Source organism: Malania oleifera, chromosome 11, assembly GCF_029873635.1.
Source record: "Malania oleifera isolate guangnan ecotype guangnan chromosome 11, ASM2987363v1, whole genome shotgun sequence".
In the NCBI taxonomy this organism is placed as follows: Eukaryota; Viridiplantae; Streptophyta; class Magnoliopsida; order Santalales; family Ximeniaceae; genus Malania; species Malania oleifera.
In genome coordinates, this window is record NC_080427.1 from 46,303,225 (window position 1) to 46,329,979 (window position 26,755).

Sequence of the window (26,755 nt, forward strand, 5' to 3'; positions counted from 1 at the left end):
TTATGTATATGTATACAGTTTTATAGCTTTTATTGTTTATAGTATGATATAGCAGTATGAATGAAAGAAAGTTTAGATGATACAAATGTTTTAAGCTACTATATATGTGTTTTACAATTTTGCCAGATCATGCAGTTTTAAATACTATTATTATAGTTTTACGACTCTGTCACCACACACTAGTAATAGAATATTTCCACTTACTAAGCGTCGTCTCACCCCATTACTTTATCACTTTTCAAGTGAGCTAGCTAGGCGAGCAGATCAGGCTCGCAGATAGAGAGTTGACTTGGTCACCCTGGTTGTAGGGTAAGCTTATGATAGGGTTTTGTATTTTTGGGATAGATGATACTGGAGGGAGTTATGGTATATTGTTATGGTCTGAATGTTTTGAATTCTGATATTGTTTAGTATATATGGTTGTATGACTTGTATATCCGCTGTGTAGGTATGATTATATATAGAAAAAAAATGGTGAAAATTTTGAGGACGTTACATATATATAATGGAGAATAAGGAAAGAAAAGAAGGATTTCTTTTCCTATTCGAGTTGGGTATGTAGTAGGGTTGTAGAGACCCGGAAAACATAATATTGAGAATAAATAAGAAAAGGATGGAAAAATGGGTGGGTGACGAGAAAATCGGTGATGATTTTTTAGAGTATTGAGAATACCGTCAACGGTTATACGATTTTAACGCAGGCCGGTGATAGGTAAAATGGTAAAAACTGAGCCAGTTAAAGAGAAAATTGGCGACAGTTTCTTGAGAGCCTGAGAAAATTGGCGACAGTTTTCTCTGCAGTGCAAAAATAAAAGGGATCCTGTAAGCATGATTTTGTTAAACAAACAAAATCTTTTCTCTCTCTCTTTCAAACCCTACGGTTCTCTCACCCTCTCTCTGCATTTTCAGCCTCGTTAAAGCTTGGTTTGACGATCCGAAACCACCATGAGGTTTGTGGGAGAATTCTCTACAACTTAACCAGAGTAGATTTTCAATTTGGGGTTCCAGGGTAAGTGGATATTTTAAAGTTTTAATGTTAATTTGGAGTGTATAGAATCTAGGGACTACTGAATGATAAATATTCTGGGAGTTTAGTTGAATGATTTGGGGAAAATGTGAATTTCAAGCTTTTGAGCTTCAGATGCCATGGGGTGTAAGATTTGGATTTTAGTGGATCTCTCAATAAGCCAAGTAAGAGGAATAAATTATAAAAGTATTTTCTGAAATTACTAGTTGAATGAATATGTGAAAAGGGAAATATGATATTTTACCAACGAAAATTATGATATGTATATTAGACGAAATTGTGTAGCGTATGATTTATACTAAGAACACGTTTGAAACTGGGTTGTGTAATTTGCACGGAGAATAATGAGAATATGATAAAAACATATATGGAAATGTTTTGTGCAGTAATGAATATAAGAGAAACCCAATGATGCTTATATATTGAATTGTAAAGATATGAGAATTGTTTTATTAAGAAACATTGAAAAGTGATATGTACTTAAGAGTATCTTCGGAGAAATGATGAAATATGAAATATGGAAATGCTTTACTGAGAAATATTGAATAACGTGAAATGAGATACATATATATGTTATTATGAGATGAAATGTGTATTGAAATGATGAAAATATCATTGATATGATGAGATGAATTGTGAATGTTGGAAATGAAAATATTGCGATGTGAATTATGCAATATAAATCTTGAAATGTGAATATTGAGATGGGAATACTAAATGGTGAAAATTGAAATGAGAATACTGAAATGTGAATATTCCAATGTAAATAATGTAATGTGAATGATGAATTGTGAATGTGAATAATGTAATATGAATAATGAATTGTGAATATTGAAATATGAAAGTGGAAAAGTGGAAATGTGAACCCTGATGGATGGATTGTGATAGAAAGCATGGTACCGATGCTAGCGGATGAAAAGTGCAACCACACGGTCTCATGGTGAATGTGGCGTGGCAGTCGAATGAGCCAGCGAGAATGGTAGTTTTGCCCCCTAGAATCCAGACCAGGGTTAGGCAGGTCATTCGCACTACATATAGGTATATGGATTGTTTATTTTGATCTAACCGAGTGGGCCAACTGTAGTTTAGATCTACCCTTTGGGTTGCACAACCTCGACCATGAGGGGAATCATGGCATGGAGAATATATTCATGGTAGCACAACCTCGACCATGGGTGAAGCATGACGTGGAAAATATCCTCAGGACAGCCATGAGTTACAGATATGGATGTATTGGTTATCGAGGACACTCATGTGCTAGATGATGAAATGAAATTGAAAGTGAAAAGAAAGAGCGTGAGTTTAATAATATAAATAATTAGGGCGAAGTAAAACTCTCCACCCGAGGGCTTATTGAGTAAGGTGAGTGTCCTAATAAGTATCAGTTGTAGTCGTACCTGAATTATTCGAGTAAGGTTACAAACGATATCAGAGTAGAGGGGAGTTATGTGTAATCTCCCCTATCCTTAGGAACCTGTGCTGATAAATAAGGATTGCATGTGAATGAATTTGAGGAATGGAATAAAGTTTACAAAAGCTTGTGTTTTATATTTATATGATTATGAATGCGGAATTGGTATATTTTTCTTAGAAGGTATTATCACTAAAATAAATATATTATGATATAATGAAACTCATATTGTCACACACTGTAAATAATTTATTCCATCTTACTGAGATGTGTCTCACCTAATTATCTAAATATTTCAAGGAACCATGATAGGTCAGGAGATAGAGCTCCGAGATAGAGGGAGCTGATATCTTGATAAATAGGGTGAGTGATTAAGCTAGGGATGTTTGATTCCCCTAGAGTATTTTGTGCTTATTTTTGGGAATGTGTTAGATATGTGTACATATAAATGGATGTATAGTACTATGGCTATATGTATTCTAGATGGATTGTATATATTGACTTCCGCTGTTAGCTAGGTTTGTTCGAATGAGAATGACTGTTTACCTGGTACCCATTTCGGGTCGGGTTATGTTTAAATGGTATCAGAGGTGTTGACGTAGCCGATATGTGATTAATATGTTTTATTTATATAAGGAAAAAAATGGTATGAAAAATCGGGGCGTCACAAGGTTACCCCATTCCCCATTTCATATTTCGTTCCTTTAGGATTGAGTAAGATCGATGTTGGAATAGAATCATGCATGATTCTAGTTCTTCTTTGATTGCATAATTTTTTTTTTAAAAAAAGTGGATAACAACAATTTCATCCAAATAATGATTCCCTTTAGTAAAAGAATAAGCATTGCAGCATCTTTTCATGCAATAAGAATTCTATTCATGTGTAAGATTTCTTAAAATTGAATAGTTTACAAGCATTAAACATTTTTTTGTGTCAACAGTTTTTGACCAAATGCCAAAAATAGAGGATTGATAAGGTTTTGCCTTTTTATTTTTTTATACCTTTTGTTTTTACTTTTTTTGCTGTGTTTTTGTCATTTTTGACAGTTCTCAGTGATTAAGGATGGTCTAAAACTTTTAGTTGGGGTCTGACAGTGATTTTGACCTTGTACACATAAATCGAGGTAAAATACCTACTTGTGATTTTAATGGTGATTTTGACTTCAAGCACGCAAGTCGAGGTAAAACCTTTGTTTGTTCAGGCTTTTTGAGTCTTTTTATGCCAAATCTAACTGCACTGGATGATTTGGAGTAATCTCAAATGATAAGCAGAGGTCATAATGATTTTGATTTTGAGTGAGCAAATTGAGGTAAAACCCTATCATTTCTAGATTTTGTGACTTTTTTCCCTTCAATTATGACTACACTAGATGATCTAGAGCAAAACAAAATGGTAAAATAGTGTCACTCAATAATTTCGTCATTTGGCATGAAAATCAAGACATAAGCCCAATCATTTTGATTTTTTGATTCACTTTTTGCCAAATCTGATTGCATCAAGTGATCCAAAACAGTCTGAAATGATACATAGGCAATTTTATAATTTTAAGCTTTTGCACTAAAAATAAAGCAAAATTCGGGTTTTTTTTTTTTTTTTTTTGTAATTTTCTAGCTTTTTTGGATACTCCTAGATTTTTTTGCCATTTTTAGTGGATCCCACATTTTTTTCCTTCAATTTAATAATTTTTTTAAAAATTAAATATTGCAATATTTAATTTTTTTAAATATAAGATTAAAACTAGAATAATTTTCCCAAAAAATAGGGAAAAAAATGTAAGCATGTCACACCCATGCAAAGGTGCTTGCGCACATGTGCTAGCAACTAAACAAACGATGTCATTTTAGTGAATTTTAAAATTAAAAAAATGGGGGGAGGGGGAACGACGTCCTTTTGGCACATCTCCCTCCTTCTTCTCCTTCTATATGTGGCTAGCCACTTCTCACTATTAACACCAAAAGGGGCTCCTATCCCTTCGTTTTTTGTCTCTTTCCTCCTTCTCTCTCTTCCTTTCCCATCTCGTGCCGCCCACGCCACTCCCCCATCTTCTCCCATCAACTCCCCCCTGTCGTAGCCTTGCTAGCCACATTGCTAGAGCTGCAGTGCCACCCCACCTTTTTTATTTTTTATTTCCGTTTTCCTCTCCCTCCCCTTCCCCTCCCTTCCCTTCCTCCATAAATCCCGAAGGGATCTCCCTTACTTTGGGGGCACTCTATCTCTCTCTCTCTCTTCTTTTCTTATTTTCCTTCTTCTTCTTCTTCACTCCTTTTTTTCTTTTTCCTCTTCCTTTTCTCTCTTCTTCTCCTTCTTCTTTCATTCCTCTCTGCTTTGGCCCTCCTCTACCATGCTTTCGCACAATAGTTTGAGCGGAAAACATACTTTTAATGACGAAATTAAAATCGTCACTAATGATGCATTTTTCATAACGGTTAAAAGTTTCGTCATCAATGCCTTAATTATTAGTGACGATTTTATTTTCATCACTAATGACTTATTATTAGTGATGATTTTTCCTCCAGCACTAATACTTTTGTCACAAAAAAAAAAAAACCTTTTTTGTAGTGTGCTTCTCTCTTATTCTTCTTCTTTTTCTTCTTCTTCTTATAGCAGCATGTGTGTATGTGTTGTGGGTGCAGCATGTGTCTGCTCTGTGTGTTTTCAGGGTGCATGATGTGTGTGTGTGTGTGTGTGTGTGTTCTTGGGGTATATGTGGTGCGTGCATGCATGTTCATGGTTGTGTATGTAAATGTGTGTGCGAATGCACATATGCATTTATATGCATGATTGTGCATGCATGTATGAATGGTGGACACATATGTATGTATGTATGCATGATAACTGACTTACTTGAAAAATGAGCAGCACAAAAGTTATCATAAGTATAGGAGTTATATCGTGTAATACTCAGTCCATGGGTTAGATTGTCTTCTTAGGGAATGCGTTTTAATCTCAAAATTTACGTTTGTCCAATCGAAAACAAAACAGTACTGAACTCAGTTCAGATTTGGGATTTTCAAGATTGTTCAATTTCACTTTTGACGAATTAAATGACGAATTAAATGACACATAATTAAATGATACGATAAAAAAAAACACAAACTCTAATAAAAACCGACCCTAAATTAAATCAAGCTTCGATGAAAGTTAAATCTTACGAAGTTTAAATTAAAAGAACGATAAATAAAGAAGAATTAATTTAAATGCTTCAAAACTAAGATTAACATTAATTAAAAATGAGATGAATAAATAAAAATTAACTTCGGAAAGAAGAAAAATTAAAATTGGGTAAACAAATATTCAACTCCTAACTACAAAATAGCCTCAAATAACTAAAAGAGAAATTACCCAACTATGATTTTAAAAGAAAAGAAAAGAAGAAAGAAGAGAGAGAGAGAGAGAGAGAGAGAGAGAGAGAGAGAGAGAGTCTTGCTGTTGCTGTGGAGGGTGGTGGAGGTCTCGGCAGTGCTATGTGGCTGCTCTGCTGGAGATGCTGGAAGCTTGGGAGCTGGAGTGATTGCTAGTGGCTCTCGGGGCTAGCTAGTGGAGGAGGTTCTCGGAGTGTTGATCTACTTAAAGAGATTGTTGCAGGGGTCGAAACTGGTACAGGGGGCCTTACGAATTATTGCAAAGGCTGTGGATGTTCGAAGGTTGTAGGAGCTGCTAAGGCTTTGCTAGAATGGCCGGAGGAAGGAGACAATAACAGGAGGAAAGGAAAGAAGAAGAAGGGAAGAAGAAGAAGAGAAGGAGCAAAGGAAGAAGGGAAAGGAAAAGATAGTAGAAAGTTTGGCTGGGGGCAACGCCCAACAGGGAAGAGAAGGAGAGAAAAAAAATATTTAAAAGGAGAGGGACAGGTTAGCCCTAACGAGACCCGAGTGAAAATCCACTTGGAGGACCCGACCCGGCTTACATGGCCGGGTCACATAAAAAATCATATATATATATATATATTTTTTCATTTTTGTTCTCTACAAACACAGCCCATTTTGAACTTCCCGAAGCCTGTTTCACTTGAAACTCAAAACACGGAAGTTGTAGATAATCCTTTCTTCTTTCTCTATAAATTTGAATTGTCTCAATTAGAGCTCACACGGAAAAGTTATGAGCGAATTACGAACTGGTTCTGGTTTTGACTCTCAAGAATTTTTCTGCGATAAAAAATTATCAAAAATTCATAAATTGTTCAATAAAACTCAAAAATGATAAATAGGGCACTTTGTTAAAACATTAGATGTAATTAGACATTTAATTAAAAGTAGAAGTCATAATGCCTGGATTAAGATGCCTAATTACACAGTTTTAGCGCGTAATCACACCCCCCCAACTAGCATTTTGCTAGTCTCTAGCAAATGACGTGAATGAATTTCAGGGTAGTGCCCATAACTACGAACTCCAGTGAATATGAAATTAATACACATGCGACGCAACCATACCGTTTGACATACAAGAACATAGCTGAAGTTCACACCGCTCGTTCATACTCAGTACACACAATTCCAAAGAACGTCACTCATGCAAGTTTCATCGTTTAAATGTCATTCAAGAACAATATACTCACATGAAGTTAATCAGCGGCACAGTTCAGAGTTAATGTAGTCATATAAGTTCGAGTATAAATAGGTAAACTCTCGAGGTGTGTGTGATGCATGTGACTCTGTACACCTAGGATACTAGTGGACACCTATAGGACGGTCGCTTTGACTCGGCATAACTGGTATACCCTCAAGAACACTCAAAAGGAATGGGTTCACTCGTCATATGTAAGGAGGAGTGTCGCGATCAAACATCCCACATATTTAAAGGAATGAACACTAAGTATATGGAGTGGACTAGTTTGGAAAGGATCTAGCCTATCTATAAGGTGTCGGGTTCTTCACCCAAGCATCTTCTCACCTACTTGCCATATCCAACTGAGACCACCCTAGATCAACTTATTCACAAACTTCTTGTGAAAATATCCGAGGCATTAACAGGTTGAAGAATCTTCTTATGTGAAAAATATGTGTCGTGTCCTTGACTTTTTGTGATATCTACATGGAGCCGGCATTAGCATTTCATTTCATGCACATGTGTATTTCTTGTTCTTTCTTCTGCTTATTCTTCATTTTCTATCTTTTCTTGATCAATTAGGACAATCTTAACACTTCTTTTGTTATCTTCATACCATCAATGGGAATTGAGCTCGAATAGTGGTCCATGAACTAAGTCTATCTCTAGGGGTGGCTCAACCTTCACATCTTGAGTAGGCTACAAGACCTAGGTTTCTATCTCCCCACTAGGTGTCACCTCTAGGCTAGCAAATCAAAAACAAAGACTAGTGTACAAGTGATCATCCAAAAAAAGAGAATTGAGTTCCATGAACTCTGATTTGATGTTAACGCTCAAAAGGACGATAATTAGCTCAAGGATATCTGACAAGGTGTCATAGTCGCCACGGGTGTTCTCTTAGTGCTCATAGGAAATCCTAAGTGCAATGAATCACGTGAATGTGTTTATTTAGCCTTGTGAGATGCCATGTAAATACAAGAAATTATATAACCAGATTAACACAAATGTACTACTAATCAATTCTTCATAAAGTCACAAAATCATATAAAGAGAAACTACGCATGATTGACTCAAGTGTGTCACTCTTAAGTTATACGCAAGTATGTGAAGGGTATACGTCAGTGTTAAACATGGCATAATGCAGCTAATTCCTTAGTGATCTTCCTTTCTTTCACTTTTTATTTTTTGATTTTGAATTTTTATTTTATTTTTTTATAATATAAAACTCGGTACGTATACGTGCACAGTGTCACATGTGAATGCTCCTCCCCCCCCCCCCAAATTAACGTGGAACATTGTCCTCAATGTGAAAGCATAGGGGAAATAGAAAAGACTATGCATGGGAAAAGTAGGGCATACCTGAGTGACGAAGTAATGGAAAAGAAAAACTCAACTACGGGAAAATGGACCTGAAAATTAACTAAAAATAAAATAAGATAAAATAAAAGGAAAAGAAAGAAAAGAAAAACATCACAATTGTCTGGCAAAGGTTTAGGAGGAATTTCGTCTGGTGGCCGCAGGTCTATAAATTGCACTAGTGGGTCTCCAAATTTGAGTCGCCATAGTGGATCAATCTTTATACTTGCATGAAAATCAGCCTCAAATGAATTAATAGTCATCAAAATACCAAACAACACATGTCCAAATCAATCCTTTTGTGTTAACAAGAAAGAGTTTTTATTCAACATTGTGTTTAGGAAATTTGCTTCTTTTCGAACTAACGTTTGAGAGAAAGTTAATGGAACAAGTACTTGTAGTTCTTCAGAAGCATTAATATTAAAAGTTTTACCTGGTTCCTTGAAAATAAGGCTCTCACCAGTCTAGTCACCCTCTTTATCGGGTGTACATATTATCTCACCATTGTAGGGGTCTACCTTTACATTGGGCTCCTTGACATCTGATTCAGGCGGGAGTGACAGTTCCACGGTTTCTGAGCTCTGAGAGTGAGGTACCACATGTTGGTACTCCTCATTGATATCAGTCTCCTCATTAACTAACTGCTCCACTTCTGGTCCCGTTTCCTCTGATTTTTCTTTAATCTCTTCTGGTTCAGCTGTAACTTCTCGTGTTGAGACAACTGGTTGTCCAGTGATGAGCATTTCAAATTGGGGAACTTATTTCTCGTTTCTTAAAGTGACGGTAGCCTCTGCTTTCTCAAAGAGAACATTGTGCATTTGTTGTTGTGATTTCTGGTACTCTCGAGGACTAGGTTGATGTTCCGCGAGCGATTCCTTTTTTTCTAAGATGTCTAATTGCGTGTTGATCGCGTTAATGGTATCCCGCAATTCATTATGATGATCGACTTGAGTTTGCATGAACTGCTGTAGTATGCTCTCCATCTGTGTCATGCTTTCCTCAAACAGGTCTGACGACATACAACTCGGAGGGATCTGTTGTGGCTGGTATTGAGGTGGAGGAATATCCGGGTGGTTTGGTGGCTCGGTGGCTCGTATACATCTCCACCACCGATTGTGCTGATAGGGTGTGCAGTCATGGGTGCTTGAGTGTATCGTGTGTTCCGCTATGGGACACTTTCAGCTAGGTAGTCAAAAAATGATAATACCTTATCTAGATCCTCGCTGACGGGCTCTTCATTAGACATGGTATGGACAAAGTACTTGCAATTAGGGGTAAGAGCAGTATAAAAACAATCAGCTAACCTCCATAAGTCAAACCCGTGATGTGGACAAGTACTTAGTAGATCCTTAAATCGCTCCCAGCAAACCCGAAATGTCTCGTCATCTTGTTGCACAAAATCAAAAATCTATTCCTGCAAAATTTGAGTTTTCTATGAGGGGAAAAACGTATGCAGAAATTCACGCTCCATATCAGACCAATTAATGATAGAGTGAGGTCTCAAAACTGAAACCAAATCTGTGCCCCATCCTGCAAAGTAGTAAGAAATAAATTCAGTCTAATAGATTCATCAGTTCTAGCATGAGGAAAAAACATATTGCCAATTAATTCAAACTCTGCTAAGTGTTGATAGGGGCACTCAAAATCCGTCCTGTAGAACTCGGGTAGTAATGACGTCCTTCTGCACTGCATCATGAAATTAAACTCGTCATTAGGCAAAATAGTGGAAGAAGATGCAGTGGCATATTCAAGTTGCAAAAAGTCTATTATCGTGCATGGTACAGGTGCAGCCATTTGTATTTATTATTATTTTTTTCAACTCAAATTTTTTTTTTCTAGTTTTTCTTTTCTTTTTTTTTTTTTTTTTTTTTTTTTTTTTTTTTCACAAAACTAATTAAAATGACTGGAAAAACACTAATTTGAGACTAAGACCGACATTCCCCGGCAACGACACCAAAAAATTGACTCACTTGAAAAATGAGCAGCTCGAAAGCTATCCCAAGTATAGGAGTTACGTTGTGTAATACTCAGCCCATGGGCTAGATCGTCTCCTCAGGAAATGCGTTTTAATCTCAAAATTTACGTTCGTCTAATCGAAAATGAAACAGTACTGAACTCAGTTCAGATTCAGGATTTTCAAGATTGTTCAATTTCACTTTTGACGAATTAAATGACACTTAATTAAATAATATGATAAAAAAAAACACAAACTCTAATAAAAACCGACCCTAAATTAAACCAAGCTTCGATGAAAGTTAAATCTTACGAAGTTTAAATTAAAGATCTAAAATAAAGAGCAATTAATTTAAATGCTTCAAAACTAAGATTAACATTAATTAAAAACGAGATGAATAAATAAAAATTAACTTCGGAAAGAAAAAAAATTAAAATTGCGTAAACAAATATTCAACTCCTAATTACACAATAGCCTTAAATAACTAAAAGAGAAATTACCCAACTATGATTTTAAAAGAAAAGAAAAGAAGAAAGAAGAGAGAGAGAGAGAGAGAGAGAAAGAGAGAGTCTTGCTACTGCTATGGAGGGTGGTGGAGGTCTCGGCAGTGTTGTGTGGCTGCTCTGTTGGAGATGTTGGAAGCTTGGGAGCTGGAGTGATTGCTGGTGGCTCTCGGGGCTGGCTAGTGGAGGAGGTTCTCGGAGTGCTGATCTACTGGAAGAGATTGTTGTAGGGGTCGAAACTGGTACAGGGGGCCTCAGGGATTACTGCAGGGGCTGTGGATGTTCGAAGATTGTAGGAGCTGCTAAGGCCTTGCCGGAATGGCTGGAGGAAGGAGACAATAACAGGAGGAAAGGAAAGGAAAGGAAAGGAGAAGAAGGGAAGAAGAAGAAGAGAAGGAGCAAAGGAAGAAGGGAAAGTAAAAGAGAGCAAAAAGTTTGGCTGGGGCAACGCCCAACAAGGAAGAGAAGGAGAGAAAAAAAATATTTAAAGGGAGAGGGACAGGTTAGCCCTAGCGAGACCCGAGTGAAAATCCACTTGAAGGACCCGACCCGGCTTGCATGGTGAGGTCATATCAAAAATCTAATATATATATATTTTTTCTTGTTTTTTTCATTTTTGACGAACACAGCCCTCTTTGGCCTTCTTGGAGCCTATTTTGCTTGAAACTCAAAACACGGAAGTTGTAGATAATCCTTTCTTCTTTATCCAAAAATTTGAATCGTCTCGATCGGAACTCGAACGGAAAAGTTATGCACAAATTACGAACTGGTTCCGGTTTTGACTCTCGGAAATTTTTCTGCGATAAAAAATTACCAAAAATTCATAAATTGTTCAATAAAACTCAAAAATAATAAATAGGACACTTTGTTAAAATATTAGATGTAATTAGACATTTAATTAAAAGTAGAAGTTATAATGTCCGAATTAAGATGCCTAGTTATACAGTTTTAGCGCGTAATCAATAACATGATGTATGTGCAGTGCATGATGAAAGATGATGAATACATGCATATATGTATGTGTATGGATGCATGACTATGCATATTCATGAGTGAAAATAATGTGATGCATGGATGCATGTATGGATGTATATAGATGCACGTATACATATGCATGGATGCATGATAATGAATGAATACATGGATGCATAATGCATGTCATGTAATGTGGATGTATGCATGGATGCTTGTCTGTGTGGAGGCATGACATGCACGTTATGCATGTATGTATATGGGCATGATATAAGATGCATGCATGTGTGTATATGTATAATTTTAATGTGTATTAGTACATCTATAGGGGTGTATATATGTGTGTGTGTGTGTGTAGTAGTCTATATATATAACTCTGTGTGTGTGATTGTGTGTTTTATATATCTTCTATGTAGCGCCCTAGAAAATTATAGGCATGAAAGTGTATAAATAAATAAATAAATATTATTATTAATTATTAATTAATTAATTAATTAATATTAAATTGAATTAATTAAATAAATAATATAATAAGATATATATATATATATATATATATGAAATTCTAAAAGCAATTACAATTGTAGAGACACGCCCCCCCAAATTTCGTCTCTCTCTCCTCACGACCCCACTCTCTCTCTCTCTCTCCCCAATTTCTTCCCCGATTCTCGGCCGATCGAAGAACAGAAAATACCACTGAGTTCCATTCTCGGCCACCAACATTTTAACTTGAGTGGATTCGTGATTAGGACGTCGTGGGCACTACTCCTGTGATAAGGTAAACTCTCTTTCTCTCTCCTCAGTTTTTTCTCAAATCTTTAACCAAATCAACGATCGGATACCACCACGGGGTCCTAACATCGATTCTTGTCATTTTAATCCAATCAAATTTTTAATTTGGGTTTCCTAGGCACCACTCCAAGGCTAAGGTGAGGAGTGCAAATTATGTCTGTTGTATTAAAAAAATTAACCGATAAAATTATAGTATTTAATTATTAAATTGTAGTATTTGATTATATTATATTTTTGGAGATATTCCTGAGATTAAATTAAACTGTAGGATTTGATTATATTAGATTTTTTGAAAATATTCATGAGATTAAGTTAAACTGCAGGGATTTGATTAAATAGAATTTTCAGGGAATATTTTTGGAATTAGATTAAACTGCGGGGATTTGATCATATTGGTGTTTTTCATATGTTAGAAATTAAATTTAAAATGGGAAGTGGATCAAACCCACGTTTTTTGAATTTAACCAGCTAATGGGAATGTGTGAGCCTAGGAATTTTAAAATAATTGTAATGTGATTTCAAGGTTTTGTACTCCGAATCGCCGCAGGGTTGGGTTTTAGGATCTTCGCAGGAATTCTCTCAGTAAGCAGGTAAGGGGAATAAACTATAACAGATATTTTTGGAAAAATTAACTGGTTGGAATTAAGTATGTGAAATTGTGAATACTGTTTATGTTTTGGAAAAACTATGATATTGATATTTTTCCTATGATCATTATATTATGATTATCAGTTAAAAATTGTGTGGCATGAGGAATATGAAATAACAATTTTATTACTGAGAATGTGGTTGAAATTGAAATATGTGATAATATACCTAAATAGTTTTTATTTAGATGTGAAGATATGGGAAACCCAGTTATGTTTATATATACGTGATGATATAAGATTTATATACAGATGTGCTTTTACTAAGGAATGATGAAATATGATATACAAATATGTTTTTACTGGGAAATAATGATATATGAGATATACAGTAATGTTTTACAGAAACGATGAAATAAGAAATGCAGATATATTTTATATTGAAATGATGATATGTGAAATACATAAAGTTGTTTTATACTGAAATGTTAAATAGAGAATTATATAGAAATGATGAAATGTGAACACATAAATGCGGAAATGAGAACCCTGATTGATCATAGTTTACAGAGCATGGTACCGTTGCTAGTATTTGTGACTAGTGCAACCACATGTCTGGTATAGAGTGTGGCGAGATAGTCGATTGGGCCTATGAATGGTTGTGTTACCCCCCTGAGGTCTGGACCAAGATTAAGTAGACCAATCGTACTATAGACGCGTTCCCCCATTTTGATATAACTGGGTAGGTCAACCGTGGTTAGGTCCAGGCTTTGAGCCGCACAACCCGGTAATGTGGGGTGAATATATGACAATGTGAATATCCACGAGTTGGTTTCTCATTACAGACGTGATAATATGTAGTCATGAGCTACAGACGCGGCATGTATTATATACTGGTGGATGCTCATGAGTTAGAAAATATTTATGAAAAGTGATATAATAAATGAACAGCCATGAGTTACAGACGCATTGTGCTATATGCTAGTGAATACTCATGGGCTAGATAATGAATATGAATACGAGAAATGAAAGAGTATGTATATGATAAGAGAAATGAAAGAGTATGAATATAAAATGAAATATGAAAGTATATGTATATGATTATGAGAAATAAAAGCTTGTGACTATGAATATAAGAAATGATATCAAAACTTATGAAACTATGTTTTATATCTATATGATTATGAGTACATATCTATATATTTTTCTCAGATGATATATTCATTTAAATGAGTGTATTATGATATAACTAACCTCATGTGTCATACACTATCAATAATTTATTTCGTCTTACTGAGAGGTGTCTCATCCAGAATTTAAACATTTCAGGAAACAAAGACAGACCAGCAGAAAGAGCTCCGAGGTAGAGGAGACTATAGTACCCTAGTATTCAAGGTAAGTGTTTGAGGTAGTGGATGTATTTTGTGTAACCCCTAGACTATTTTATGAATTTTTGGGGATGTATATATGTGTGTGTGTGTGTGTGTGTGTGTGTGTAGAGGTCTTAGCACTCTGGTATTGTATAGCATATTGGATGATATTGTATATTAGGCTCAGACATTGTATGTAATCCGCTGCATGGATAGTATGTTTGGATGGACTGAATACCCGGTACCCCCTTAGGGTCGGGTTATGTGTAATATATGGTATCAAAGTTAGTTGACAGATGACAATTGATTATTATTGTTGAAAAAAAATGGTTGAAAAATCCAGTCGTTACATTATATATATGTATGTATTTTTAGTCATATGTGTGTGTGTGTGTGTGTGTGTGTGTGTGTTGTAATACATTGTAGTAGTAGTAGTATATATATATTCATGCATGTATTTGTGGGTGTTGGTATGTGTGTACTTTAATGTGTGTAAGTGTGTGTATTAGCATAAGTATTTCTCTTTATTTTTGTTTAATTTCCCAAAATAATTTTAAAAAAAATGTTGAAAAATCTAAAAAATATAAGTCTTTTTTGCATGGTTCCCTTTGTCTATTTTTGACTGATGATGGGATAACAGGGGGAATTCTACTATATAGTGTTTTCTCTCCCTTATCCCTAGGCACGATAGGAGGCTAGACCTTCAAGAATCGTATGATTTGAGAAGGATTAGGGCTCCAACCAATAGAATTAGATCAAACCAACAATTTTTAGTTTATTTTGAGTAAGAGCCTTCTTTTCCTCAAATATATTTTCAAAAATTCCAAAAATATTGAGTTTTTCAGTGCTTTCTCGATTTTTAATAAGGGTGATGATGGAGTCCTAGATTTTTCAAAATTCATGCATATCACCTTATGTTTCCATTCAAACTCTCTCATTTTCAAACCTACACTTTTCAAATACCGGTAATACAAGTCCAGTCTCTTTTTCTAAAAATTTTGGTCTTCCAAGTCGGTAATATAGGTCTGACATTTTCGAACCAACAATTTTCTTTTCATCAATCATCATCACTACCATTATCTTTTCATCAAAACTTAATGTTCTGAGGTCAACCCCTTTTAGAGTAATGTTCTAGGCTTCTTGAAGTCATGTTAGAGTGCTCAAATAGTGATTCTATCTATAGACTTTCTCTTTTATTTTCTTTTCCTTTTCTTTTTGAAGGCAACACCTATGTAAGTGTGGTAACTGTTGTGCGAAAGGGTGTCATTAAAGGTGCTAAGAGATTGATCGTTACTAAGATGATTGGCTAATCACCTTCCCTATGTATGAATGTACTCCCAATCTTATTGTTTGGTTTTCGTAGACCTTTTTTCAAAGTTTTCCTTTATTTTCCTCATATTTTTTTTTTAAAAAAAGTGGGCAATCTGTTTGTAACAACCCTAACCCAGAAATTAAAAGAAAATAAATAAAATAAATTTAAAAAGGGTATCAAGTAGGGACTCGTCGATGAATTTGTTTTCCTCGTCGACAAGCATTCTTTTGGGTTTCGTCGACGGGTACACGCGTCTCATCGACAAGGAATTGCCGAGAGTAAGGAAAATTCAAGTTTTTAAATGCCTCGTCGATGAACATTTTGACCTTGTCGACGAATGTTCTTCTTGGCTTCGTCGATAAATCCACGTGTCTCATCAACGAAATCCAGTTTATAAATAGGCCTTGGATCCTCTTGTCCGCGAATTTCTCTCTTCTATCTCATTTTCTCTCTTTGGGTTTCGGTTTCCCTACCTATTTTCTTTGAATCCGACCCGGATCGGAAACTACCATGAGATTTTTGGGAAGATTCTCTGCAACATAAGTGGAGCAGTTTTCAATTTGGAGTACTTGGGCATCACTCCAAAACCAAGGTAAGTAGGGTATTTTTAAGTTTCATTAATAATATGAAGTATATAGGGCCTAGGGAATGATAAAATAGCATTTTATTGAAGTTTGGGTTGATAAACTCGGGTTTTTGAATTAGGGTTTAGGTGAGTACCGCAAGTGACGTTACAGGGTTTCCGTGGGCGTAACTTAAAAAACTAGAAAAGGGGAAAATGTTATAACAGCTTTTTATTAATTTTAAACGGGTTAATTTTGAGTATACAAATAATGTGTATATATATATATATATATATATATTTGATTTATGCGATCAGTTAGGCATTTGAAAAATAATGATTTAAATTATATTCTACAATTGGGAAAATTCGTGTGGTGTGATAATAACTTTAATAAATAAATGGTTGCGAGTACTGCTTGATTACGATTGTTGTTTGCATATAGCTACTGATTTGATTATAGATTCTATTTGGTTGTGAATACTGTTCAACTGTGAGCATTGTTGGATTGTGAATACTGTGGTAAATGTGTTAATGTGCCTGGGTAATTGGTATGCAATGGATGTGTGATGTTTTATGGTTCATGTAAATTGCGAGTGTTGGCAGTGGTATGAGGAGATCATGATATTGTACCTGATATAAATCGTCATATGACGTTGGCAGTGGTTTGAGGAGGTTGTTATATAGACATTTATATTAAGGGGGTAAAACATTGGCAATGGAATGAGGAGTTCGTTTTACCAATTTACTATGAACGGGATTGTGTGTGTGAATTTGTAACCTATGTGGTTGAGAAGCTTCTGTAGTAACCTATGTGGTTGATAATCCTATGTGGACCAGTCCTGTGTGGACCGTGTAATCTGTGTGATGTTAGTCCTGTGTGGACCAGTCCTATGTGGACCATGTGTTTTGCATCGATGAGAGTCCGGTGTGGACGTTATATTTTGTGTGGATATGGACCCTGTATGGGTGTGAATGACGTATGTGTGTATCCAGCGTGGATTGGTTGTGGTATGTGTATGTATATGGATCTTTGTGAAATGATGGCATTGGATATGTGTAACTTTAATTACATAAGTATTTATGATAAAGTAAGTTCTCCACCAAGGGCTTGTTGAGAAAGGCGAGTACTCTGGTAATTATCTGTTGGTACCAGAGCAGAGGGAAACTACTTGTATAGGCAGGTTAGCTTCCCTATTCTCGGAGACTTTGTCTGGATACATAACCCGAGGGTTTACTGAGTAAGGTGAGTGCCCTAACATTAGTGTTAAAGCAGATGGAAGCTACTTGTATGGGCTGGTAATCTTCTCTATTCTCATGAATTATTAGTAAAAATAATTATGAATGTGTGTATGATATCTGATATCTGTGTTGCTATTAATAATGTAACTTTTCAGCTTCTTTTTTATTGATTATCAGATAAATATTTTCGATATGTATTAAACTCTCTACCACATACTGTTATAGTTTTTTCTTCCTTATTGAGAGGTGTCTCACCCCGTCAAATTATTATTCTTTTCAAATCCTTCAAGTGATTGAGCTTTGACAGCTCTGGGGCGGGGTTTAATTGTGAGTGGTTAAAAGAACAGGTTTATATACAAGTTTATGTTTAATTTTTCCTAATTATGTAATATGGAGGATTTGGTATACTCTTTTATGGGTTTGTTTATATATGTATATAGAACTTTGGTATTTTATTTGAGGTTGTCTATTTAGTTCTGCTGCGTGAATGGTATCAAAGACACCGGATTGGTCTCATAATGCCCTGAGCTTCACATGGCGGGTACGAGGTGTTACACTGTTTTTAAATGTTTCATCCCTTTTTCTTCAAAACTCATCTTCCTTTCTCATCCGAGGACCATCAATCCCTCTTGGCAGGTACTCTCCTGGATAGAATCTGGCGTCGATACTTTGCAATGGCAAGATTTGCAAATTGCTAGAATGAGCGATTTACAAATGCAATGGATTGTGTTTGAATCGATTATGCACTTTTGATTTCTTTTTTTCTCATTTTCTATTATAATTCCATTTCTCCCTCGAATATATTTTTTATTTTATTTTACTTTTGCAAACAAAATTAGTCATTTCTCAAAGGGTAAGAACATCTTTCTTTTCCTCCATTATTTAGTTAAACAATAAAAAGCAGCAAACTCAATTATTGATAAGTTTCTTTTCATATATTTTACTGAATACCTTGGGATATCAATTTTTAAAAATAATTTTAAAAAACTCCTTAACTCCCATTTTCCTTCATCATTACCCTTTTCTTTTCCCCTCATTTCCCCACTCCTTTTCCATAAAATTTTGAGCAAACATGAATCTTAGTAAAAGCATCATTAAAAAGCATGGTAGCATGATTAGCATCTTTCGAAAGCTCTTTTCAAAAGAACGAAATATATATAATTCATTACATGTGTTATCATCGAATAGCTTTCATTTACATAGATGAAAAATGATAAATATATAATTATTGAAATTCGATCTATGTTTATGTAACCTAGTGTAAAAGTTAATTTACTATTTACCTAGTGTGAAAAAATATTATCTAGTATTTTATATGCCCAAGATGGGCAGTATCTTGCAATTTTTAATAAACAAAGGCAATTAAAATTTTGTAAGGGAGGAGAGTCTGTCGCTAACTATTTCTCTTCTTCTTTTTTTTTTCAAATTTCCATTTTGATATTTAAAATTAAAAAAAAAAAAAGTCAAGAATGTGAAGATATATTTATTTTATTCAAAATTGAGTTTATTGGAAAATTATTAGTTGAAGGATTTATTAATATATATATATATATATATATATATAATATTTTGGTTTTTCGGTTTGATTTTGGGTTGGAAATCGAAACCAAAACCGAAAATCAAAATCCAAATCGGAAGTTATTTCGGTCCAATTTTGGGTTGATATTTAAAGAATTAGTGTAAATTTAAGACCGCTGTGAGTTCAAAATTATAACATTTTAGATCTATGTTTTTTTTTTTTTCCCCTGTTCGAGTTTGGAAAACTGGGAATTGGGATTACTTTAACTCACGTCGGGATTGGTGATCTTGGTTTTGTACTTTTTGGGTATTTTTGTAACGTAGTGTATTGCTCCGACGTGTTTGGTGGTTTGGGTTTTCGCTGAGAAAGTGTTTGGTGATCTGGGTTTTTGCTTCGAGGAGGGTTTATGAGGCTGGGGACAGCGTTCGGTGACTGGGTGGTTGGGAAATTTATTCATTTTAGTGACAGACAGGTTGGAGATACGGGTTTTGCTAAGAATTGAAACTGATGAATGGGTTTTGCGCTGGATTTGGATTTTGTTGGGAGATGTTGGATTTGTTATAATTTCAAGAAGAGCTATTAGATTCTGGCGCTGCGAATATATCGCTTCGTTTAACTTGTCTGTGATCTGTCTGTTCTACCCATTTGGTGTCTATAATAAGATGGCGAGCGCATCGTCATCTCCCACTTCTTCACCTTCAGCCGTTCCACCGGCTTCCGCCACTACTCCTCCGGCTTCCACCACCCGTCCTCCAGCTTCCACCTCTCCTCCTCCGGCTTCCACCACTCCTCCGCTGCAACCTGCTTCTCCTTCCCCTGAACCACCCACAACTTCTCCACCTCCAGACCCTCGTGCAACTGCTCCTTCTCAGACCAATGCCACTCTGCGGGCACCTGCAACCCCAGCAACTCCATCTTTGCCACCTACGGCGGTAGCTTCTCCCCCGGCGTCCCTCTCACCTCCACAATCCCAACCATCTTCATCATCACCACCCCCTTCTCCCAGTACTGATACGAAATATTTTTGGGAATAAAAGCCTTTTTCAACGACATAAAATATGTATCAAAAATATTAAACATATATATATATATATATATATGATAATTTAATAAAATAACTATTAATATTTTAAATTTAAATTGTATGCTTTATAATATTTGATGAACTTTCATGGATGATATCATCCCTGGTGAATATTTATGCCATTTGACCACAACACGCTTCCCTTGCAAAGAAAATGGTCAAACGAAATTTAACGTAAAAAATGGAAACAAGTTTCCTTTAAAATTTTGAAGAGAAATTATTTCCACCTCTCTCATTTTATTGTTGTTTTTGATAATTTTTTTTTTTTTTTGTTGAGAGGTTTATGTTAAAGTATTATGTACTAACATTTTTAAACATCATTTATTCAGCTCAAGGAGAAAATATATATACTTATTATCATTATTATCAAGAATAAACTAAATATGACAGTGATATACTTAGAATCGATAAATAACTAGTGTTTATGTAAAATATTAAAATATCATATAATATTGTGAATTAAAATTTGATACATCATATTTTTTAGGCCATTTCAAATATCTAATTTTTTATGCTTAATTTTTCTTAACTATCTATTTATAACCTACCAAATCACAATATATTATATGCGTTACATCTTGTCATGTTATAATTGTATCGTAACTTGTCAAATTAATTCTTTTTTACAAACTATGAGGTACCATTTGGTTAAAAAAAAAAAATGCAGAGTCACACAATTAGTTTTGATAAAAGAGCCTATGGCTCATTTTGAGCCCTAATTGGAGCATTTTAACAAACAATACCTATCAATTTTTCCTGTCTATTGGTAAATTTATAGTTTTCATATACTTTTGGTAGGTAAAATAAAATTTTTTTTTTAAAAAAGAGCCTTACCGCACAATAATTTTGTTGTGTTATATTAGCCTTTATTAAAAGTGCGACTCATTCACCTAATAATGCTAGCACCATTGATGTAGCAAGTACTATATATAAAGAAATTTTACTTAATAAAAAAACTTGCCACACCCATCAACATTAATATACACAGACTACAGATTTTGTTTGACGTCCCATTACACCTAAGTTTTTGTTGAGAATTCTACTTGTGAGTTTGTCCCACATTGAAAAATTTGAGTGGATGATGAGTATTTATATACATGGTTGGGTCCACCCATAGGCTCCTTCTGTCTTAACAAGTGGTATCAGAGACGACGGTTTATAACTCTGGGTGAGCGACATCATAAAAGTCGAGACATGAAGTTAATTCTCCTGACGTGCTAACAGTTGAAGGACCAAGTGTGTGACTAAGACCAATAAGGATCATCTAGCCTGGGGATGGATCCAAATAGAGTCAAGACGTGGGAGGTAAGATTGGTTTAGAGGCACGCGGAATGCAATTCAAGGCACGTAAGGTGCCAGTGGTAAGACCCACTTGAGCAACTGTTGGGGAATTGGACTTACTCCCAAAAGGGAGACGATTTCTGTTCAAAGGAGAACAGCTGGAACTCACAAGTGAGAGGGAGATTGTTTAGAATTCCACTTGTGAGCTTGTCCCACATTAGAAAATTAGAGTGGATGATGGGTGCTTATATGCATGGTTGGACCCAAGATCCAATAGGCTTAAACTTTTAGGTCAAGTTAGTATTCATCCATGTGTATCAAGCCTACCCATGGGCTCCTCTGGTCTCAACAATTTTTTTTTTCTTAGAAGAGAACATGTGCATGTCCATTACGATGCTAATGTCACCCCTGTGATATTATATCTTCGGGCTTAGGAGTAATTATTCGAAAGGAGGAGAAATACTTGCAAGGAACAAATTTTGTGCTTAAAATTTAAAATCAATCAATTAAAAAAGTTATATTAATATTTAGATGTTCTAAATGTCAAGGATACAGTGTGCTCGAGAACAAATTAAGAGAAAAACTAATTGTGACTTTTATGCGTGAATAATTTACTATTTCAAGGTGATATTTACCCCCACTCGAAATAAGAAAGAGGAGAGGGAGGAAAAATGAAATTTAATATGATTTTGATAATTAATCCTACCAGTAAGACGTAAATGACATCCTCTCAAACAATTATTAAATTCGAATATAAGGTATTCATTAAGTTAGTTTGTACACATGCATGTACCAAGTAAATAAAAAAAAATTATTTGACTCCAATCTTCCTCTAAATTCCATTTTAACTAGGGAGTGAAAAGTATTTTATACACTTCTTATAATTATATCAAAACTTATATGCGAGATAAAGAAACAAAGGCTTTATTACTTTTCCTTATATTACAATTACAATAACTCCGTACTAAAATTGTATGAATGAGACCCACAACATCGGGTCTCTGGTTGAGTCATATATCTCACTTATATTGATCTACATGCTAATATAATGTTTTGTAAATTTTGACTTAGTAAAGTGGAAGAACCATTCCTTACAATTTTTTCTCGTGAAATAAAAGTGTGGAGGGACCATCATAACGAATGCATTAATTATTAATTACACCCATTGATAACATTGTTCACACTATTAAGTATTACCTGCCTAAGAAACAATAATAAAAACATTATTTTTTCAACATGAGATACTACAAATTTATTGTATTGAAAATGGGCTCATCTATGAGATGATAAATGGGAGCAAAATTAAGGGAAGTTTATCAAGAAAGGAAAAACTCGTGTCAGGTCTAGTTTGCAAATGTAATTGTATGAGAATAAAATTGAATAAAAATAAATTTACTCCAATAAAACCTGACCACTAGAAATGTTAGAGACAACTTAGCTTCCAAATTTGTTTTGAGTTTGAATGTGATGATTTCTAATGCATTAAATGAGGAGAATGTTTTGAAATGGTAACCTTAGTGCCTTGAGCGTTATGTGAAACTCTATTTACCTTGAGGCGTTATGTGAAACTCTAATTAAAACGACATTCTTCTACAATTTGTTTTTATTGTGAAACTTAAAATGACCTATTTGTCACATGGGGAGGTCATCTGACTTCTAAATGATGCCTACAATGTAATTTATTAAATAAGTTCATTAGAAGAAGGTTAAAATCAAGGAAACAAATTAGAAGATAACACTCTAAAAACATAATCAATGTTACCTTTGTTGAGAATTTCACTTGTGAGCTTGTTTCATATTGGAAAATTTGAGTGGATGATGGGTGTTTATATACATGGTTGGGCCCAAGACCTAATAGGCTTAAGCTTTTGAGTCAAGTTGGTGTTCACTTATGTGTATCAAGCCCACCAATGGGCTCCTCTGGTCCTAACAAGTGGTATCAGAGGCTAGTTGACAAATTATAGTCAAGTTGACAATTTGAGTTATGGAAGCAAATACAAGTAGAATGATTAATCTCAAAGGTTCAAATTATCACATATGGAAAGGAAAAATGGAAGATCTTCTTTATGTAAAAGATTATTACTTACTGGTGTTTAGTGGTTGACAAATTGTAGTCAGGTTGATAATTTGAGTTATGAAAGCAAATACGAGTAGAATGATTAATGTCAATGGTTCAAATTATCGCATATGGAAAGGAAAGATGGAGTATCTTCTTTATGTGAAAGATTATTACCTACTGGTATTTAGTGCTGAAAAACCAGAAAAAAAGTCTGATGTGAAATGGACTTTGTTACATCGACAAGTGTGTGGGTATATCAGGCAGTGGGTAGATGATAATGTTTTGAACCATATTAGTGGATAGACAAATGCACGTTCTCTATGGAGTAAGCTTGAACAGTTATATGCTAGAAAGACTGGAAATAATAAGTTGTTTCTAATTAAACAAATGATGACTTTGAGGTACCAAGATAAGACACCTTTATCTGATCACCTGAATACATTCCAATGAATTATTAATCAGTTGACTGGAATGGGTATTAAGTTTGATGATGAGATACAAGGGTTATGGTTGCTTGGTTCATTATTGGACTCGTAGGAGACGCTCAGAACTTTATTGTCTAACTCCGCTCTAGAAGGTGTAATCACAATGGATATGGCCAAGAGTTATTTGCTAAATGAAGAGATGAGAATAAAAACACAGGGATCCTCTTCACAGTCAGAGATTTTGGTTATAGAAAAGAGGGGGAAAAGTAAGAGCAGAGGTCCGAAGAACAGAGATAACAGCAGAAGCAAGTCCAACAAGTTTGCAAATGTTAAGTGTCTTCATTACAGGAAAAAGGGACACATCAAGAAATATTGTAGGCAATTGAAGAAAGAAAACAAGAATGAGAAAGGGAAGGGAATGAAGAATGGAGATGACAAAGATGGTGATGATAGAGTTGCTACCACCACTCCTGCAGACTTCCTCATCGTTTATGATGATGAGATGATAAATGTTGCATACCATGAGACCATTTGGGTGATTGACAGTGGTGCCTCCATCCATGCTACATCTTGGATATAGATCTAGTGACTTTGGAACTGTAAAGATAGGCAATGATGGCTTGGTTAAAGTCATTGGAGTTGGGGATTTGTATCTAAAGACAATTAATGGAGTGATTTTAGTTCTCAGAGATGTGAAGCATATTCCTAACATTCGTTTGAATTTGATTTATGTAGGTAAACTTCATGACAAAGAGTACGGCAGCACTTTCAGTGATGACTAGTGGAAGCTCACTGGGGTGTTATGGTTGTGGCTCGAGGCATGAAGCACTCTGCATTGTTCGTTCTACAAGCAAAGATCTCCAATGACATAGTTAATGTGATGGAGGATAATGGTACAACACAGTTGTGGCACAAGAGACTAGCTCACATGAGTGAGAAAGGATTAGCTCTACTAGGGAAGAAAAGTCTACTATATGGACTAAAAAGTACACTTCTGAAAAGGTGTACTCATTGTTTGTTAGGTAAGCAGAGCAGAGTTTCCTTCAAGAATTTCCCTCATTAGAGAAAGTCAGAGATACTAGATTTTGTTCATTCGGATGTGTGTGGCCCTATGAAGACGAGAAAACTTGGTGGCTTCAGATACTTTGTGACCTTCATAGATGATCATTCAAGGAAGTTTTGGGTATATACCTTGAAGTCAAAAGACCAAGTTTTGGATGAGTTCAAGCAATTTCAAGCCCTAGTTGAGAGACAGACTAGGAAGAAACTAAGGTGCATCCGGACTAATAACAGTGGAGAGTATTTTGGTCCATTTGATGAGTATTGCAGACAATAGGGTATTCGACATCAAAAGACTCCTCCGAAAACTCCTCGATTGAATGGCATAGCAGAAAGGATTAATAGAACACTAGTTAAGAGAGTGAGATGTTTGCTTTCACAAGCCCGGTTGCCAAAATCCTTTTGGGGGGAGGCTTTGAGCACAGTTGTTCATGTGTTAAATCTTACACCCTGTGTTCCTCTACAGTTTGATGTGCCAGAGTGAGTTTGAATAGATAAGGATGTTCCCTATAATTACCTACGTGTTTTTGGGTGCAAAGCATTTGTGCATATTTCAAAAGATGAAAGGTCCAAACTTGATGAGAAAATGCGACTGTGTATATTCCTTGGCTACGGTCAAGATGAGTTTGGTTACAAGCTTTATGATCCAGTTGAGAAGAAAATTGTGAGAAGCACAGATGTCGTGTTTGTAGAAGATTAGACGATTCAGGATATTGAGAAGGCAGAGAAATCTATGTCTCGGTAGGGTGATAGTTTGACTGATGTGGATCCAATTCCTTTGAAGAATTCTCCATCTCAAGTTGAGAATGATGTTCAAGATGACCACCAGGCTAGAGATGATGTGGATGTTCCCTTACAGGTTCAGGGAGATGTTGGGATTGATGAGCAGTTGACAGTACCAGATATTCCACCTAAGATTCCATCCAAGAGGTCAGTTAGAGACCGACATCCTTCCACTCAGTATTCAGCAGAACAGTATGTGTCATTGACTGACGGGGGATGAACACAAGACAGAGTGGGTTGAGGCCATGTAAGATGAGATGCAGTCATTGCATGATAACCACACATTTGAGTTAGTGAAGCTACCTAAAGGAAAAAGAGCTTTGGAGAACAAGTGGATTTACAAGAAGAAGCCAAATGAGTTCTCTTCACGGCCACGGTACAAAGCTAGACTAGTTGTAAAAGGGTTCGGTCAGAGAAAAGGTATTAACTTTGATGAGATCTTCTCTCCAATTGTAAAGATGTCATTGATCCGTATAGTACTCGGCTTAGCAGCTAGTCTTGACTTGGAAGTTGAGCAGATGGATGTGAAAACTGCCTTCCTTCATGGTGATTTGGAGGAAGAGGTTTATATGAAGCAGTTAGAGGGTTTCAGAGTGAAAGGGAAAGAGGATTATGTGTGCAAACTGAAGAAAAGCCTATATGGTTTGAAACAAGTACCGAGACAATGGTATAAGAAGTTTGAGTGTATTATAAGGGAGCAAGGCTACAAGAAGACAACTTCAGATCACTGTGTATTTTTTCAGAAATTCTCTGATAATGATTTTATTTTCTTACTGCTTTATGTGGATGACAGGCTAATTGTTGGCAGGAGTGCTTCAAGGATTGACCAGTTGAAGAAGCAATTGAGTAAGTCATTTGCTACGAAGAATTTGGGGCCAGCAAAGAAAATTCTTAGCATAAGAATAAGTCGTGAC